This window comes from Hemiscyllium ocellatum, chromosome 3, assembly GCF_020745735.1.
Source record: "Hemiscyllium ocellatum isolate sHemOce1 chromosome 3, sHemOce1.pat.X.cur, whole genome shotgun sequence".
NCBI lineage: Eukaryota > Metazoa > Chordata > Chondrichthyes > Orectolobiformes > Hemiscylliidae > Hemiscyllium > Hemiscyllium ocellatum.
This window is the reverse complement of record NC_083403.1, coordinates 32,099,041-32,118,635: the sequence shown is the minus strand read 5'-3', so window position 1 is coordinate 32,118,635 and position 19,595 is coordinate 32,099,041. Positions and strand designations below refer to the sequence as shown.

The window sequence follows — 19,595 nt, the reverse complement described above, 5'->3', positions numbered from 1 at the left end:
TTTGGAAACTGGTACCCTGTAGCATAGCCTCAGGATTGATGAGAAATAATTAATTAATGAGTGTTTGCGATCATTCAGGATCATTTGTTTTTCAACCTCTGTTCTAAATGTGGATTACTGACCCAGGTTGTTTAGCTCTGAGAGGTATTTGAGTATACAGTTTAATCTTGTTCCTTCAGTTCAAAAATTACTTCATGTCTTAAGTCTGTCCTCATTTTCATTGTGTTGATGAAAGCGCTGTCTTTGTTGTCAAGAGGTATTTTCTTCCTGTTCTCATCTGTGACCCAATGCATGACATAACCTTGTTTTGCTGTTTTAATGTATTTTCATTAAACGATGATGCAGATTTCTGTAAGAAGGCGAGCCAGTATTGGGAGGTGTTTTCTCATGATAATTCATTGCTATTTGTTACTAGTGTTGTCCATTTAACATAATGTGTCCCATAAAACAAGTGTAAACTCAACCTTAAAATTGGCTTTCAGTACTTTTTGGGGATTGTGAATAAGGTTTTCACCAGTTTACAGTGGCATTTCAACATTTTAAAACCAGATTTGTTATTCCAATTGACATCTTGTAGTTATAAATACATGTTGTTTCTGCAATTGTCCAGCTGCACTAAGTCCCTTGGGCATTTCCTGTTTGCTTGTCTTCATCTAAAGAATAAAAGTGGCTGTAGATGTTGCACCTTGTTGTCGCTGTGAAGTTGGTGGAGAAAGTGAATATTTAAGTTGGTGGACAAGGTGCTAACCAAGTGGAGTGCTCAGTCCTAGTTAATGCTGAACTTCTTGAGAGTTATTGGAATTGCACTCATTCAGGCAAGCGGGAGTTTTTCATCACACTCCTGATGTTTACCTTGTAGATGCTCAAAAGGTTTTGGGGAGTCAGGACCTGCTCTTGTAGCCACAGTATTTATTTGGTTGATCCAGTTCAGTTTCTGGTCAGTGATAATCCCCAAGATGCTGATAATGGAAGATTCAGCAACAGTAATGGCCATGGAATGTCAAGGGGAGATTGTCACTCTCAAATCTGTGCTGCCTTTCTTATTAAGCTGCAATTGCTTAAAAGGTTATTAATCTTGTGTTGAATTATCAAATTATTCTCGTAGTTACTATTTTTCTGGGAAGTTCTCAATCATTGATGTTAAATTTGATTTATTCTTGCCAAGTAGGGATTGAGAGATGAGTTGTATATATAAATTAATGGGTTGAACTCTGGCAATGGGTCAGGGCACAATAGCGTTTCCTGTTTACGCCCAAAATATTGTTTTTTTCTGTTAATATATCTCAGAAACCTATTGGACTCTAACTCTTCAGTAAAGAATGAGTGTTCAGCGTGCTTCCATCATCTTATGGCATGATTTTTAGTGTTCCAAATATTGCTATTGTTAATTATTACAAATGATGTGCTGCTAATTTGCAGTCGTAATGTTGAACCACGTTGAATTTGTAGTTTACTGCATATCCTACAGTTGTTGTATAGGATAATGATTCTTTAAGGGGTTACTGTTAGAGACTGAATTAAGCCCCACCCAATCTAATGGTGTCGTACATTCTTGGGTAGGGACTTTTTGAGAGTAGTTCTGGTTCTGGAAGGGGGCAGATGTGCCATCTATGTCTTCTCACTGTCTTTGTAATATTGTCGAACTAGCTAATGTAGTTTATATCAGATTCCTATCATGCAATAAACGAGATCTTAAGACCATAAGATTCAGGAGCAGAGTTAGGCCATTCAGCCCATTGAATCTGCTCTGCCATTCAATATGGCTGAATATGTTTATCAACCTTATTCTCCTGCCTTCTCCCCATAACTCTTGATCCACTTGCTGATAAAGAACCTATCTACCTGAATCTTAAAGACACAGAAAGACTTGGCCTCGACAGCCTTCTGCAGCAGTTGAGGTCCAGAGATTCACCACCTTGTAGCTAAAGAAATTCCTCTTCATCTAGTTAAGACTTGACTGTGGTTGATGCTTTGCCATTGGAAATTGCATAGGTCCTTTGTGAGAAGGGAATCTTCTTTCCATTCCTGTCTTGAGTGAAGCACCTACAGATGACAGAAATCAGTTGAGTTTGCAAGTAGGAAAAAAGACTGACAACAAGAATGAGCAATGCAACTCATTGCCTGTACAGGCAGCAAACTTACCCATAGAACAAATTATCAAGACTGATTTGAATTTGACATCAGTGGATGAGATAAACAAGTTTAAGAGGAACATTTCAATTCTTCATCTTCAAAGCAGAATTTATTAGCACCAGTGGCAGAGATACTGCTAAGGAAGCAGCGATTCTCCAGTACCATGATCAAGGATGAGAAACTATCTGGTGGACTAGTACAACAGTACACCAGAGGATGATTTTATACTCTTTTATCATGTGATTTGATGTTTGATGTAAAGCTTTTGGAACCAAGTTAAACGTGGAACAGACAATGAAGCATAATACTCAATAAATGCTTTTGAAAAGGAAAGCAGTTAACAGTGGCATCCCACACTGCTAAATGCTAGGTCCCTTGACATTTGTTATATGTATTAATGATTTAGATTTAAACATGAGAAGCATATTTGGGGAATTTGCAGATGACCCAAAATGTGTCATGTAGTTGGAAGTGAGAAAGATAGCAATGACTCCAGAATGACATCAATGGGCAGAAACGTGACAAATGGAATTCAGTTTCAAGAAAAGGGAGGTAATACATGTGAAAAGGGCAAAAAAATGCAAGGGAATACATGATAGATGGAGGATATTAAAGGGAAGTGAGTGACCTTTAATGACCCTATGCACAGGTCCTTGAAAGTGGTAAGACAGTTAGTTAAGATGGTAAAGAAACTAGACAGAATACTTTCATTTATTGGATGAAGAATTTAGTACAAAAACAGGGAGGTAATGCTAGAACGGTATAAGACATTGGTTAGGTTCCTGCTGGAATTGTGTGTATAGTTCTGGTCGCTGTATTGCAGGAAAGACATAATTGCTCTGAGAGAGTACAGATCAGACGTACAAAAATGTTGTCAGGGCTTGGACATTTCAGGAATGGGAAAAGATTCAAAAGGCTAGAGTTATCTTTCTTAGAAGAGATTAAGCGGAGAACTCAAAATACTGCAGATGCTGTAAATCTGAAACAGATTCAGAAAATGCTGGAGTAACTCAGCAGGACCGGCAGCATCTGTGGAGGGAGAAACAGAAGCCTTCTGAAAAAGAGTCATTCCCAGCTTCAAAACCTTAACTCTGTTTCTCTCTCTACAGATGCTGACGTGCTGAGTTACGCCAGCATTCTCTGTGTTGGTTTGAAGCTGATGACTGATTTGATAGTGATTTACAATATTACAAGGGGCCTTGACAGAGTCGACAGAGTTTCCTCCAGCAGAGAGGTCAATCACCAGAGGACACTTTTTTTTATAAATATTTTTATTAAAAATCTTTTAAAGTCTGTTACAAAACATGTATACACAAAAAAAACCCATCAAAACAGAAAAAAAGGCAGTACAACAAAGCCATAACGCAGTACTATTGTTAATGAACAACCTACTATTTTCCCAGAACGAACATATCTACTTAACTTAAACTAATCTGCAAACATATTAAATAAATACTAACTTAAACTAAATTCAAATAAATTAAATAATATTTCACTGTTTTATTCTATCTCCCTCATCACACCCCCACTGAGGCTCTCATCCCTGGGAGCACCATCTACAGTACCCATACTTTTTTCCCCTAGTCTCCTCCTCCCAGGGCCCCACAGACACCCATACTGATTCCCGTGGCTATACCACGGTCCTAATTAATATTGCTGATAAGTCAGCATCAATACAATTTTTGACCACCATATTTGTGAGGTAATCTTGGGAAACATGCTCCATCACTAGCCAACGCCATCCCATAAGAGCTGGTGGTTTTTCTGATGTTGATACAGTAGAATGAGGGGGCACGAATTTAAGCTGATTGGTGGAAGGATTAGAGAGGCATAAAGGAAAGCATTTTCACCCACAGGATGCCGGATGTCTGGAATTGGCTGCCCAGTGGATGCAGAAGCCCTCAGCCTATCGAAAAAGTACCTGGATTTGTATCTGAAGTATGGACCAGCTGCTGGTAGTTGGTGTTTGCATAGGGGGCAAGTTTTTACTTTATTGGCTGGCGCAGACATGATTGGCTGAATGGCTTCTTTCTGTGCTATAGTTTCTACGGTTCTAACATTACCAGCCCTCCGAGGAGAGACTGGTCTGAAAGAATCAAGAGTGTGATGCTGGAAAAGCACAACAGGTTAGGCAGCATCCAAGGAGCTGGAAAATCGACATTTCGGGCAAAAGCTTTTGCCGGAAACATTGATTTTCCTGCTCCTTGGAAGTTGCCTGACCTGCTGTGCTTTTCCAGCACCACACTCTCGACTCTAATCTCCAGCATCTGCACTCTTCACTTTCACTGAGTCTGAAAGAATTGTAACAGCTTCAGACTACCTGTATTTGTGATATCAGAGACTGGTGGGGAGTTGTTGCAGTGTTAAGTGTAATTACATACATGTGTATAAATGTTAATAATGGAGGGGAAAAAGCTTTGCGGGGAGATGTTGTATAAAGTAATGGTTCTGAAATGATTAATGTTGGAGATGACTTTAAGCTCCACCTATCCTGCTTTTGTCAAATAGTCTTGGGCAGGGAGATTGGGAGAATATCTTGGGTTCTTGTAGGGGCCTGTGTATCATCTGTGTCTGTCAATCTTTGTAGTAACAATGTCAAAACGTGTGGTGCTGGAAAAGCACAGCAGGTCAGGCAGCATCCGAGGAGCAGGAGAGTGAGGGGTACTTGCCCAAAGCGTCGATTCTCCTGCTCCTCAGGTGCTGCCTGACTGGCTGTGCACTTCCAGCACCCCACTTTTCGACTCTGACTCTCCAGCATCTGCAGTCCTCACTTTCTCCTTTTCGCAGGAACAATGTCTGTTTTACTCACGGAACTCGTACCAAGCTGCCACAATGCAGTAAACTACATCTTGTTAAGAGAAACCCAATCTTGTTTAATGGTCTATCATTATAAATCATATAGACCCTTCAACGCAATGAAGGAGGAGGGATTATGGCGGCATCTTTTGTGCACATATACCCATATATAATTATTTTAGTGATTAACATATTATTCCTGTAATGCAATTAGGTTTTAATTTAAAGAATTTGTCATTGTAGAGTCATAGAGTCATAGAGATGTACAGCATGGAAACAGACCCTTCGGTCCAACCGTCCATGCCAACCAGATACCCCAACCCAATCTAGTCCACCTGCCAGCACCTGGCCCATATCCCTCCCAACCCTTCTTATTCATATGCCAATCCAAATGCCTCTTAAATGTTGCAATTGTACCAGCCTCCACCACATCCTCTGGCAGCTCATTCCATACACGTACCAACCTCTGCGTGAAAAAGTTGCCCCTTAGGTTTCTTTTTATATCTTTCCCCTCTCACCCTAAACCTATGCCCTCTAGTTCTAGACTTCCCTACCTCAGGGAAAAGACTTTGTCTATTCATCCTATCCATGCCCCTCATAATTTTGTAAACGTCTATAAGGTCACCCCTCAGCCTCCGACGCTCCAGGGAAAACAGCCCCAGCCTGTTCAACCTCTCCCTATACCTCAGATCCTCCAACCCTGTCAACATCCTTGTAAATCTTTTCTGAACCCTTTCAAATTTCACAACATCTTTCCAATAAGAAGGAGACCAGAATTGTATGCAATATTCCAACAGTGGCCTAAGCAATGTCCTGTACAGCCGCAACATGACCTCCCAACTCCTGTGCTCAATACTCTGACCAATAAAAGAAAGCATACCAAACGCCGCCTTCACTATCCTATCTACCTGCGACTCCACTTTCAAGGAGCTATGAACCTGCACTCGAAGGTCTCTTTGTTCAGCAACACTCCCTAGGACCTTACCATTAACTGTATAAGTCCTGCTAAGATTTGCTTTCCCAAAATGCAGCACCTCGCATTTATCTGAATTAAACTCCATCTGCCACTTCTCAGCCCATTGGCCCATCTGGTCCAGATCCTGTTGTAATCTGAGGTAACCCTCTTCGCTGTTAACTACACCTCCAACTTTGGTGTCATCTGCAAACTTACTTACGGTACCTCTTATGCTCGCATCCAAATCATTTATTTAAATGACAAAATGTAGAGGACCCAGCACCGATCCTTGTGGCACTCCACTGGTCACAGGCCTCCAGTCTGAAAAGCAACCCTCCACCACCACCCTCTGTCTTCTACCTTTGAGCCAGTTCAGTATCCAAATGGCTAGTTCTCCCTGTATTCCATGACATCTAACCTTGCTAATCAGTCTCCCATATAGACCAAATCTACTGCACTGCCGTCATCAATCGTCTTTGTTACTTCTTCAAAAAACTCAATTAAGTTTGTGAGACATGAGTTCCCATGCTCAAAGCCATGTTGACTATCCCAAATAGGAACTTGCCTTTCCAAATACATGTACTTCCTGTCCCTCAGGATTCCCTCCAACAACTTGCCCACCACTGAGGGCAGGCTCACTGGTCTATAGTTCCCTGGCTTGTCTTTACCACCTTTCTTAAAGAGTGGCACCACGTTTGACAACCTCCAGTTTTCCGGCACCTCACCTGTGAATAGCGATGATACAAATATCTCAGCAAGAGGCCCAGCAATCACTTCCCTAGCTTCCCACAGAGTCTTCGGGTATACCTGATCAGGTCCTGGAGATTTATCCACCTTTAACAGTTTCAGGACATCCAGCACTTCCTCCTCTGTAAGCTGGACATTTTGCAAGATGTCACCATCTATTTCCCTACAGTCTATATCTTCCATATCCTTTTCCACAGTAAATACTGATGCAAAATATTCATTTACTATCTCACGCATTTTCTGTGGCTCCACGCAAAGGCCACCTTGAGGGGCCCTATTCTCTCCCTAGTTACCCTTTTGTCCTTAATATAGTTGTGAAAACCCTTTGGATTCTCTTTAATTCTATTTGCCGAAGCTATCTCATGTCCCCATTTTGCCCTCATGATTTCCCTCTTAAGTACACTCCTACTATCTTTGTACTCTTCTAAGGATTCGCTCAATCTATCCTGTCTATACCTGACATATGCTTCCTTCTTTTTCTTAACCAAACCCTCAATTTCTTTCGTTATCCAGCATTCCCTATACCTACCAGCCTTTCCTTTCACCCTGACAGGAATATACTTTCTCTGGATTCTTGTTATCTCATTTCTGAAGGCTTCCCATTTTCCAGCCATCCCTTTAAGTCTTAAGAAGAATATCTTACAGAAGATGCATAATAGCTTGAGAGCTTCTACTGTTAGGAGTCTTTGATAAACATGTGAGAAAATGAGAGCCCTAGCATTTGGTGCATCTGCATTGCTTGGGCCGCTGCAATGATTTTCAGCTTTTTAGTGAAGGTCTGGTGAAGCTTTTATACAAACTAACAGCACAGACAACATATTGGAGCAGTTACAATCATTTCTTTGCAGTTACAAAGCTGATAAGGTGTCATGTGGGTGACATGATAGCATCATGCTGTCTGATTCAACAAATCATTTCAAGAATTGCTTATGTTGTACTAATAGGTTTTGAAAAGAACTTCAAGTAAACCTTCTGATGCTCTCTTGTTCCTTACCGTGTTTTCTTCATCTTACACTGTAGACCTAAGACTGTAGACAGAATGCAGTTGATTTAAAAAGCACCTCCATGATCTTAAAAGCATGGATGAGGTAATATAGCATATCCACGATCACTTGTTCACAACAGCGGAGGAGATCCAGCAGGTCTGGGCAGAATCTGCAGAGAGAAACAAAGCAAACATTTCAAGTCCAGTACGACTCTTCAGAACTTCAGATGCTTAGAGATGTGACGAGTTGCTCTGGAATTTTCTGTTTTTATTTAAGATTTCCAGCATTTGCTTCTATTTTTGTAGATGAGTTTCACCAGTGGTTGAAGCTGATTGGTGATCCACTTTCAAAACAATTATAAATATATTGTACTCACATTTTCAGACACAAGCTTAAAAAAAAGCAGAGCTACCAAAAATCTGTGTCAATAAATGGGAGATGTGGTAAAACCACCTAACGTGGAAACAAAAGCTTCAGTTGTGAGTTATGTACAGCTCCAGTCAGAGTTAAGTTTTTAGCCAATTACTCAACATTTGCATCTGAATTTAGCCTGGACGCAGCTTGTGTCTCAATCACTTGGTTTGGCAATGAGAATTGATGCGCTGCGATATCATCTGATGTTAGCAGTGGGGAAAGATGTTTCTGAATTTGTGCAGAGCTACAGCTGGGATTGCTCACAGCAGGCCCACGTTTCGATCAATGCTGCGACATTAATTGGCTCAGAAGGCAGGAGGAAATACCACAGTGTGATTCTGCAGCTGCTGATCGGTCTAACAATGAGCTACGACTGAGCAACAGATCCTTTGCCACTATTTGCGTCCTGAGTGCAGTGGCAGCTTTATTGAGAAAGATCTCTATGGGAACAGCAGAATATGCAAGAATACTTTTTCTATAAGAATGATCTCTTTGGAGTTAGAGACCATGTGTACTGCCTCAGGTGCATATGGCATCCTTCCTCAATGATTTAATTTCAACAGTGTCATTGTGCAGGACAGGAATAAAAACTCTAGTTCCCCATGTAGTGATGATGATTTTTTATTCACTCGTGGGATGTGGATATCACTGGCTGACCAGCATTTATTGCCCGTCCCTAGGTGTCCTTGAGAAGGTGGTGGTTAGCTGCCTTCTTGAACCGCTGCAGTCCATGTGCTGTAGGTTGACCCACAATGCCATTAGGAAGGGAATTCCAGGAATTTGATCCAGTGACAGTGAAGGAACAGCAATATATTTCCAAGTCAGAATGGTGAGTGCCATGGAGGGGAACGTGCATGGTGGGGTTCCAATGTATCTCCTGCCTTTGTCCATCCAGATGGCAGTGTTGGTTCTTTTGCAAGGTGCTGTCTCAGGATCTTTGGTGAATTTCTGCAGTTTTGGTGCATACTGCTGCAACTGAGCATTGGTGGTGGAGGGAGTGAATGTTTGTGGATGCATTGCCAATCAAGTATGGCTTCTTTGTCCTGGATGGTGTCAAGCATCTTGTGTGTTGTTGGATTGACACCCATCCAGGAAAAGAAGTATCTATCTCACTCCTGACTTGTGCTTTGTAGATGGTGGACAGGCTTTGGGGAGTCAGGAGGTAAGTCACTCACGACAGGATCCCTAGCATCTGGCCTGCTCTTGGAGCCACAGTGTTTATGTGGTGCGTCCAGCTGAGTTTCTGGTTAACGGTAACCTCAGGATATTGGTAGTGGGGGATTCAATGGTAGTAATGCCATTTAACATCAAGGGGTAATGGTTGTATTGTCTCCTCTTGGACATGGTCATAGCCTGGCATTTGTGTGGTGCAAATATTGCTTGCCACCTGTCAGTCAAAACCAAATTATTGTCCAGATGTTGTTGCATCTGGACACAGACTGCTTCAGTATCTGAGAAGTCACGAATAGTGCTGAACATTGTGCAATCATCAACAAGCATCCCCACTTCTGACCTAATGATGAAGGGAAGGTCATTGATGAAGCAGCTGAAGATGGTTGGGCCAAGGACATTACCCTGAGGAACTCCTGCAGAGAAGTCCTAGAGCTGAGATGACTGACCTTGAACAACCATGACCATCTTCCTATGTGCCAGGTATAATTCCAACCAGCAGAGAGTTTGCCCCCTGATCCCCATTGATTCCACTTTTGCTAGAGCTCCATGATGCCACACTCAGTCAAATGCAGCCTTAATGTCAAGGGCTGTCACTCTCAGATCACTTCTAGAACTCAGCTCTTTTGTCCACGTTTGAACCAAGGCTGGAATGAGGTCAGGAGTTGAGAGGCCTTGGCGGAACCCAATCCCCCGTCACTGAACAGGTGCTGCTTGACAGCATAGATGACACTTTGCATCACTTTACTGATGATCGAGATTAAACTTGTGGGGCATAATTGGTCGGGTTGAATTTGTTCTGCTTTTCGTGTACAGGACAATTCTGAACAATTTTTGACGTTGTTGGTCAGATGTCAGTGGAACTGTATTGGAAGAGTTCAACTAGGGGAGTTGATGTCACGGAAATGACTTAATGGACAGTTTCAGATTATTGAGCGACCTTACAATTTGTGGCTTCTGTCATTAAACTACCGGTGTTGGATGATGAAAGTAAAAGGTGGGTTTGATGGGAACTGGACGTGCTGCCTCAAGAAGATTGGAGACAGCAGCTCAGGAATAAAAATGTTTACTGAGCAGTCGGTATGCCACCTGGACTGAAAATCCTGAGGTGGTTTGGGTGTAAATAGAGAGAGAGAGGACGTCAAGAAGCAAAGTAAATTTGTGACACAACTCAGGAAGTGATAGTGGAGGAAGTGGGGTTGAGGAGTCTGTGGACAGGATCTCCTGCTGTGGTTGACAAACTGTGATCGGAGGTGGGAGGGGAACAGCTGACAAAGACTGAATTGCCAACATTTGCTGCTATCCTGCTTGCTTGGTTAGGCAGGCCTGCAGGAATGTGTTAGTGTGACTTTCACTAGACGATCCAAGACAATTGATATCTATTTAAATTTGGAGAGAATTTTCTCTCTATATCAGAGATATCAGGACATCTTACTGCTGATAACTAATCATTGCAAGAATTCATTCAATGTCACTTATCAATAGTAAGACATCTTCAAACAAAGCTGCTGAATTATAGAACAATCGCGCATTGTACCTTCTCAAGTCAATCTGGAATTTTAACTTGGTTAATATTATATGCACAGTTTAACTGTGCACAATGTCCATTTTCTGTGCCATTCTAAAGGTATCACAATTGTCAGATGCAAACTTTGTTTACAAACTCTGTTCCATGCTCTTCCACTGGAGATATGAAACCATCCAAAATATCTTTCCCACATCGCAAGTGATCTGTTGATTATATACATAAGAACCAATCTTTTCCATCCCTGTTAACACCATTATTAACTTGTTCTTTGCTATGGTTAGACAATTGCCTGTGAGTTGCTTAAATAAATTATTGTTCACTGTCCACTATACCTTCAATTTTGGTGCCATGCATAAATTTACTAATCCTATAAATGACAAAAAATTAAACATTCTTTTCCTGTTAATTAATGTTTGAGTTGTGTTGATATTAGTTGGTTGGTACAGCACAGGTTTTTAATAAAATAAATTATATACAGTCATTTCATTTTTGTTGGCATTATGGGGATTCTTTACTTAATAAAAAGTTGTTGGTGTTTATAGGGATCAGAACTCATTAAAAACACATCTCAGATCTCAGCACTGAGATGGGAAATAGGTTATTTCCAGAATTTAAATCAGTAGGTTTTCATCTATATTTTTGTCGCACCCAGTAAAATCAATATGGCCTCCTCAATGCTCAGACATTTCTGAGAGAATGGATTTATATTTGAAACTCTTCTTGCAAAGGTGGTGGAAGCAAAATCCTTGAGTATTTTTAAGGCAGACTTAAATAGATTTTTGTTTAGCAAGGGATGGAAAGGTAGGAGGGATGTGGGTTTGAGGTTACAATCAAACCAGGCTGAATCTTACTGAATGGCATTGCAGGCTTGAGGGGCTGAATAGCCTGTTGCTGCTCCCAATTTGGACGTTTATATCCTCTTGGTGCCTTGGAAAAGTCAACCTGAAGGTGGAGGCTGATGAGTCAAAGCTCAACAAAATCAGAGGCCTGGTGAACGGTGATTGTTGAAGCAGTGGCTCAGCATTTTAAGGTTAAGGACAAAAAAGATGCTTCTACTAATTTTCAAGTTGATTAGCAATACATTTTGTGAGAAAAAGAGAGAATGAAAGAGGAAGAACTGCAAAACTTAAATTCAAAGGTGAAACGAAACTAATTTGACTCGGATGGGGTTGGTTAGTGAAAACAGAAAAGGTAAAGTCTCCATCATCCTACCAGACCATAGGCACTGCTCTCTTGTTCGAGAGATGCAATTGGTAGTGGTTTAACTCAAGGGTCACTACGCTTTAACTAAGTGGAGAAGTTGAGAAGGAGTGTCATTTGTGGTGCGGGAATTGAACCTGTGCTATTAGTGTCACTCTGCATTATCAACCAGCTGTGCAGCCTCTGAGCTAACTGACCCCCTCTGCAACTGAAAACACATCCAGAAAAGTACAATTAGAAAGTGAAAAGTAAAAACTTGAATTGGTCTAACAAAGACTCAAAGCTCATGCATTGAAAGGAAAAAGTGAGCATGGCACAAAGCCAACACCACTTTGGTACATAAATTTAGTGAAGAAGATGTAGAAATATACTTTGTGTTATTTGAGAAAGTTGCGACTAACCAGAAACAGCTTAAAGAGGATAAGATTGTGTGTTTTGTGGGAAACACTTTGGATGTTCAGCTCTTTCAGAACAGCAATGAGGTGATTATGACAAGACATCAAAAACAGCATTCTTTGCACTATGAGGATCAGAAGCCAAAAATTGGAAATTTGCAAAGAGAACAGTGTTAAATGTTTCTGGAATTTGCTGGTGTTTAGTAGATTAGAGATGGTGTTAAGCTGGTGCCATTTATTAAAGGTTGAACAAGACTTTGAGAACCTTAGGGTGGTGATCTGGAAGAAGAATTTATTAACAGTGTTCCTCTCATGATAAGGTCCCATCTAGTCAAATGGCGCAGCATTGACAGATGATTACAAAGTGACTCCCAAGCATAACCAGGCCCAGGTGTTCATGTAATTTTTGACATTTATTTAAAAAAGGACATTTAAAGGTGAGTGTTGGAAATTAACAAACAAATCTATAGCTTTAGTACAATCACACAGCTTCGTTCTTTAAACACTGCCCTAATGGCTTAGCATGGATTAACTCGGGGGTTCGGAAAATGATACAAGTTTTATGCCGAAAAGTGAAGAGACCCTGATTTTGTCTGGCGATGAGGGCAAATTGATCGCGATCTTCAGAGATACAAGAAAATCCCCATCACTAAAAGCCCCTCTAGGGAGGCCATGGTCTAGTGGTATTATTGGTGGTCTATTAATCAAGAGGTTTGGGGACCTTGGTTCAAATCCTACCATGGCACATGGATGGATTTGCATTCAATTAAAATAAATAATGGAATTAAGAGTCCAATGATGACCACAAATCCATTATTGATTGTTAGAAAAACCTACCTGGTTCACTAATGTCCTTCAGAGAAGAAAACTGCCATCCTTACCTGGTCTGGCCTCCATGTGACTCCAGGTGTGGTTGACTCTTCAAACTGGGCAATTAGAGATTGGCAATAAATATTATCCTAGCCAGCATCACTCTCTTCCTGTGAATGAATTTTAAAAGATGATATGAAGCACTCTCCAAAATGTTTGCTGAATACCATAAATATTGATGTGGGATTTTGTTGGAAATTGTTTATTTGTTCCTTTACCTGTGGCTGCTGTTATGAGTGAGGCTGCTGGAGTGCACCATCGCTTTAGGCTAACCACTTCATGAATCACAAGATAAAATAAAATCTTTCCTTAGTTACTAAGATGACCAATAAGATACTGTCTCTATAGCTGGCTTTAATTTAAAAGAATGTTCATACCGTTTTTCTTAATAAACACAGTCATTGTTTTATTTTTAAATGAAATCCTATTCATATGCAATAATTTGTAAATAGGCAGTTCATAAAATGTCAGTAAGAAGTGTTTACCTGTATATAACCCCCATGGGTGTGTTTACTTACACACACACACACACACAAAACAACACACACACAAAACAACACACACAACACACACACAAAACAACGCGCACACAGAACACGCACACACAACAACACACACACAATACACACAACAACACACACAACACACACACAATACACACAACAACACACACAACACACACACACACACAACACACACACACACAACAACACACACACACACAGCAACACACACACACACAGCAACACACACACACACAACAACACACACACACAACAACAACACACACACAACAACAACACACACACAAAACGATACACACACACCCACACACACACAAAACGATACGCACACAACAACACACACACCCACACACACACACACACACACAACAACACACACACACACACACACAACAACACACACACATCTTAAGAGGGATAAAGGGATTCCCCGCTGCAGTGGTTTATGTTAAAAACAAACACTCCTAGCCATTAGAGTTATGCTTCAAGGCAAAAACATAGAATGTATGGAGTCTGTCACCCTGGTGTTTGACAACCTGTGGTTAGGTCTTTATGATGCACAATTGTCTCTGGAATCTTGGAAGACACAGCTTACCGAGGAAAGAAAATTAGAGATATTTCTTCGATCACTCTTCCAGAGGGACAAAGAAGGTTCTCAGCGAGAGACTTTTTGCTGAAAATGTGAGAGATGAGCTTGGTAATCCCTCCTCACAGGTTTCTTTCCCCTCAACTAATTCAAATCCCTCTCCATCCAGTCACTGTTCAAAAAGCCCCAGCAGAAAACGTAGCTATCACCAGTCATGTGATTTTTAGGAAAATTTGTTTAAAAAAACACTAACATCTGCAGTGACCTTTCAACAGCCACTTTTAAGAAACTGACTTGAGGTATAACTACAAAACTTGAAATAAATACAGTTTTCCAAAACCCTGCAAAATTTAAGTCCTAAAACAAAATATTAAATATGAAGTGTCTTCATAACACGGTATTAATTGTCTTGTTTCTGTGGGTAATTCCTAACATACCTACAGAATGTATATATTTTATACTGGAGAATGACTGGCCAGTGATGAGGTATTACTATCTTTAGTTGCTTTGTGGAAAGCGTGCTAAATTTCTCAAAATTAAAGTTTCACAGGATAATTTCTGCGACTTGGAAAAATGAAATCCTTTGAATACACTGGCATTAAGATTAATTTTCTGATTACAGAAAATGGCAGGAACTCAGCCTGCCAATTTAGAAAGGGCATTGAATCATTTGCCTAAGGAGGAAAGTTCATTGGAGAAATTTTAAAATAACCTGAATAGAAGAGAATGCATGTGTGAGCTGTGGTAAAGATGATAGAGTCATACAGCACAGAAACAGACCCTTCAATCTAACCAATCCTTGCTGCACATAATTCCAAACTAAGCTAGTCCAGCCTGCCTGCTCCTGGCCCACATTCCTTTAAATCTTTCCTATTCATGCACTGACCCAAATGCCTTTTCAACATTATAATTGTGCCGACATTCATCATTTCCTCAGGAAGCTCATTTTACACACACACTCCGTGTAAAAAAAAATGCCCCAAGTCTTTTTTAAAATCTCTCTCCTCTCACCTTAAAAAAAGTGTACCCCCCTAATCTTGAAATCCCCATCCTAGGGAAAAGACAATTATCATTAATTGTGTCCATAGCCCTTATGATTTTATAAACGGCTATAAAGTCATCATACTTAATGACAAGACAAAGGAAGCACATGTTTGGATGGAAAATGGAAAGGCTGGGTTTAGTGCTAATACTACAAAGTTACAGGAACAAATGCATGCTCTTGAATGCAAATTAAAATTACTGAAAGGGGGAATAGCTTATATCAATATTGAAAGGACAGAGCTCACATTCAATGGAAAACAGAAAAATGAGGAAATTAGGAGAATTTGTGAATTGAATAAAAAAGGTTATCAACCTCTCTTAGCTGAACATTGAAATAATCTCAATTATGTTCTTAAAACAGCTGGAAAGGACTTTATTCAGCAGAAAATTGACCCCAGGTTTAAACAGAAATGAGTGAATTCCATTGTCTTTCACAACAATTCACACTAACATTACAAAAACCTGTAACTGGGTGAGAAAATGTAGATCAGACATTTAAACCTAAGCAGAATAACCCAGAGTGTGAAGATGAAGAATCTGAAACTGGAACCCAAGAAAGGCTTGGTCATAGTCTGGTGTTTCGTGTTAAAGAAAAGCAAATAAAACTGAAGAATTCAGACAGCAAGAAACAGAAAGGCAAATAACTTATCCTTAAGTTGTAGTTCAGATCAGCCAGTCTATAAATGCCACATTGATTACCAGCAATCTGCAGTGTGGTTCATGACAAAGTTCATCAAAGCAAAAAGTTATAAAACCTTTGGTTCTATTAGAGTTGCTATCCCAAGGTCCAGACTTTACTCAATTCATATTCCTTTGTAAACGTGAATATAACTCTTACCTATGGGCTTTTAACAAAAGTGTGGAAAAACTGTAAAGACTGTGTAGAGTGGGAAAAGTGATGTCTTGAGATGATTGAAAGAAAGTGAAGCACCAATAGGAAAAAACATCTTTCATTTGCAAGAATATTAGGGCGCTAAGACCTCATCCAAATTGAAATTGAAAACCTAACTGCCACATTTGGTTAGTTCTGCTACCATTGTAGACATTTAGTTGTGAAATGGGACAAAAGAAATGCAACACGCATAGTATAACAAAGTTGTTTATAATATAAAAATTTGTTGCATTTTGAGAGTTGTGAAAAATATCCTTCCTTCAGTTCAGCTATTTTCTTTTGAGGGGTAACATCTGATAACCTGTGTCTTGTGGGAAACATATATTGTCTTCAGGTGCGACGTCCCTTTTAAGAACAAAGCCGCCTTGGAAATATTTTGACAAAGGGTTAAATGTTTCTTTGATTATGACATCATTGGGTTACAAGGAATGCTTAAGTGACCTGGGGTTGCTATGGGTATGGATAGTGAAGAACCAAAAGGTAAATATGGAGCTAACAGTCGGGTGATAATAATAGATGCAAAGCACCACCAATGTTAGAAATCTGAAATAAAAACAGAAAATGCTGGAGAAACACAGTATTTGTGCAGAGAGAAACAGAGTTAATGTTTTGAATCCAACGTGATTCTTCTTTCGACCTGGTAGTGTTGGTCTGGTTTTCTGCTCAGTAATTCAGAAAACTGGGAATTTATGTCAGGAGAAAGCAGGCTGGGCTTTCTGGGAATGGAACCGTTTTTCATTGTCCTCCCATGTTAAACATCTCCCACCATAATGTTATCCCCATTGTTCCCATATCTCAATGTTCCCATATGGTGGTGACTGCCTTCCATTACAGGAACCCTTGGCATCTAATGTGACAAAACAATGTGAACCACTCGTCTGTCTAAGAACTTAAAACTTATAGCATTCTTAATTAGTCTGTCCTGAGGGAACTGGAGTCTACCAGTGCAGTTGTGGAAACATCATGGCTAGAATTAATTCCATGAGTTAACCAGAGGGAAAATATGCAGGCCCTGAACCTTTTCAAGTCACTTCAGAAGGCAGTTACGAGTCAATCACATTACTGTGAGTCTGGAGTTCCATGGAGGCACATTTCTTTCTTTAAAGGACATTAGCGAACCAGATGAGTTTGTATGATAATAGTTTCATGGCCAACATTACTGAGACCAGCTTTTAAGTGCAGCTGCCATTGTGAGATTTGAACCTGTCTCCACAGCACTCATCTGGTCCACTGGATCATGAGTCATATTATTGCTATGTCGCCATTTCTCTCAGCTGCTACTTGCTATGCTCTCACCACTGTGTGAAGTGTGGAAATTAGATGACAAGAAAAGTGGCTTAGCCTTTATTATCCCCTCTGTGACAAACTTAAGTAACCCATTGATAATTACTACTGAGGCTCACATGTGAAGAGTGGCCAGTTGATGGGTTAGCAGCCACCAATCCCCTTGCTTACCAAGCAGTTTCATTTCACTGGCAGATGTTGACACATTTAAGAAAGGAGAAAAGTAATGAAAGACTATTGGCAAATTGTACCTGATTATCAATTAAAGTCTGTAGATTAGGAGTAACTGGAAAGATTTAGGGCAGGTCCATGAAATGCTCAGTTAATCCAACAGCTCAACTCTAATCCACGCTTGGTCTCATTGCTATTGACCCAAGGAGGAATGACAAAGACAAAAAGCATCATTTCACTAGGGATTCTGCTGCTAATTGCTGTCCATCGGTTCCCACTCTCTGGCAGCTTTGCTTAAGTTGCTGCTATCTTGGTGCCTTCTCGCTTCAAACTCCAAAATAACTTTCTAGTGAAATGCTTGACCTGGTGGCAGAATCATAACCTGACTAGCAACGTAGTCAATTGATTGTTAAATCAGGGTAAAGTAAATTGGTTTCGTGAGTCCGAGGATGCCCCAGTTATACAGGGTACGTTAGGGTAAATTTTCAATATATTCAATTTTCTATCTCCCATAATCTGAATTTTAAGCAAATACACAACACCAGGTTATGGTCCAACAGGTTTAATTGGAAGCACACTAGCTTTCAGAGCGCTGCTCCTTCATCAGGTGATCAGACAATCACCTGATGAAGGAGCATCGCTCCGAAAGCTAGTGTGATTCCAATTAAACCTGTTGGACTATAACCTGGTACTGTGTGATGTTTAACTTTGTACACCCCAGTCCAACACCGGCATCACCAAATCTTAAGTAAATACAATAGTATAAAATTGATATTACATTCATGATCAGTATCCTGACTGCACAGTCACCAGTCAACAATGTCACAATTTGTAACTTAATTACTGCGGATGATTGCTTGAAACAAGACATTGACGTGGCTAATACATTTATAAGGCATCAGAAAAACTTACTCCTTTCATCTCATAGGTTTCTGCAGTTCATTACATGAAGTGGATCTCTCCGTTTGATCTCTTGGAATTCATTGAGTCCATCTGCTTCTTAATTAAATTAAACATGAGTTATGTTCTTGACATTGGTAAATAAAGTTTTTGCCTGTTATAAACTGTACTGATAAACTGTTCAAAACTAAGCTTGAATATCTGCTGCCCAGATGTGCTAAATATTGTGGATGGAACATGTAAGGGTATGAGGCTAAAATTAATGGCTACAACCCAGTCGGTTTATCCTCTGTGGTTGGAAAGCCATTAGGAAAAAAAAACTGAAAAAAGAATTATCTGTTAGTTAGATAAATGTGGATAAATGTGGGCGGCAAAGGAATTGTGGCATTGTTGCTGAGCTATTAATCCAAACAACACTCAAATGCTCAGGGACATGGATTCAAATTCTATTGGTGGAGGAGATTCCGCAAATATTGAGTGAATGTGGGCTGGCCTACATGTGACTCCAGATCCATATCCCTCTGAAATGTCCGAGCAAGCCATTCTGTTGTATCAAACCGCTAAATGTATAAAAAAAAAGCAACATGTTAGACCACTTAACATTGACTAAGGCACTGGAAACAATTAAAAACAAACACAGCTCTGTTGATCCTGCAAAGTCGTCTTTCCTAATATCAAGAGCTAATGCCAAAATTGGGAGATCCATCTCTCAGACAAGTCAAGCAACAGCCTGACATAGTCATACTCACTGAATCATACTTTACAGATCATGTCCTGAATGCTGCCATTACCATTTCCAGGTCTGGCCTGTTGCACTGGTAGAATTGACCTACCAGATGTGCTAGCAGAGAGTCATACAATCAGGAGAGAAAGGTCCTGAGAGTTCTCTGGGAATTGAGAGAGCAGTGATCGACACTACATTCGCAAACCTTCACTCTCCCCAACAGTAGTACCATCTACAAGGTACTGCAAAGGTTCACCAAGGCTTCTTCAACAGCAC

At 40.3% G+C, this 19,595-nt stretch overlaps 1 protein-coding gene across 6 annotated transcripts in view; it reads left to right on the top strand.

The window, feature by feature from the left end:
- The window catches only part of sobpa (sine oculis binding protein homolog (Drosophila) a), a 433,378-nt gene that overhangs the window by 99,519 nt on the left and 314,264 nt on the right, over nucleotides 1-19,595 (top strand). The window lies entirely within an intron of this gene.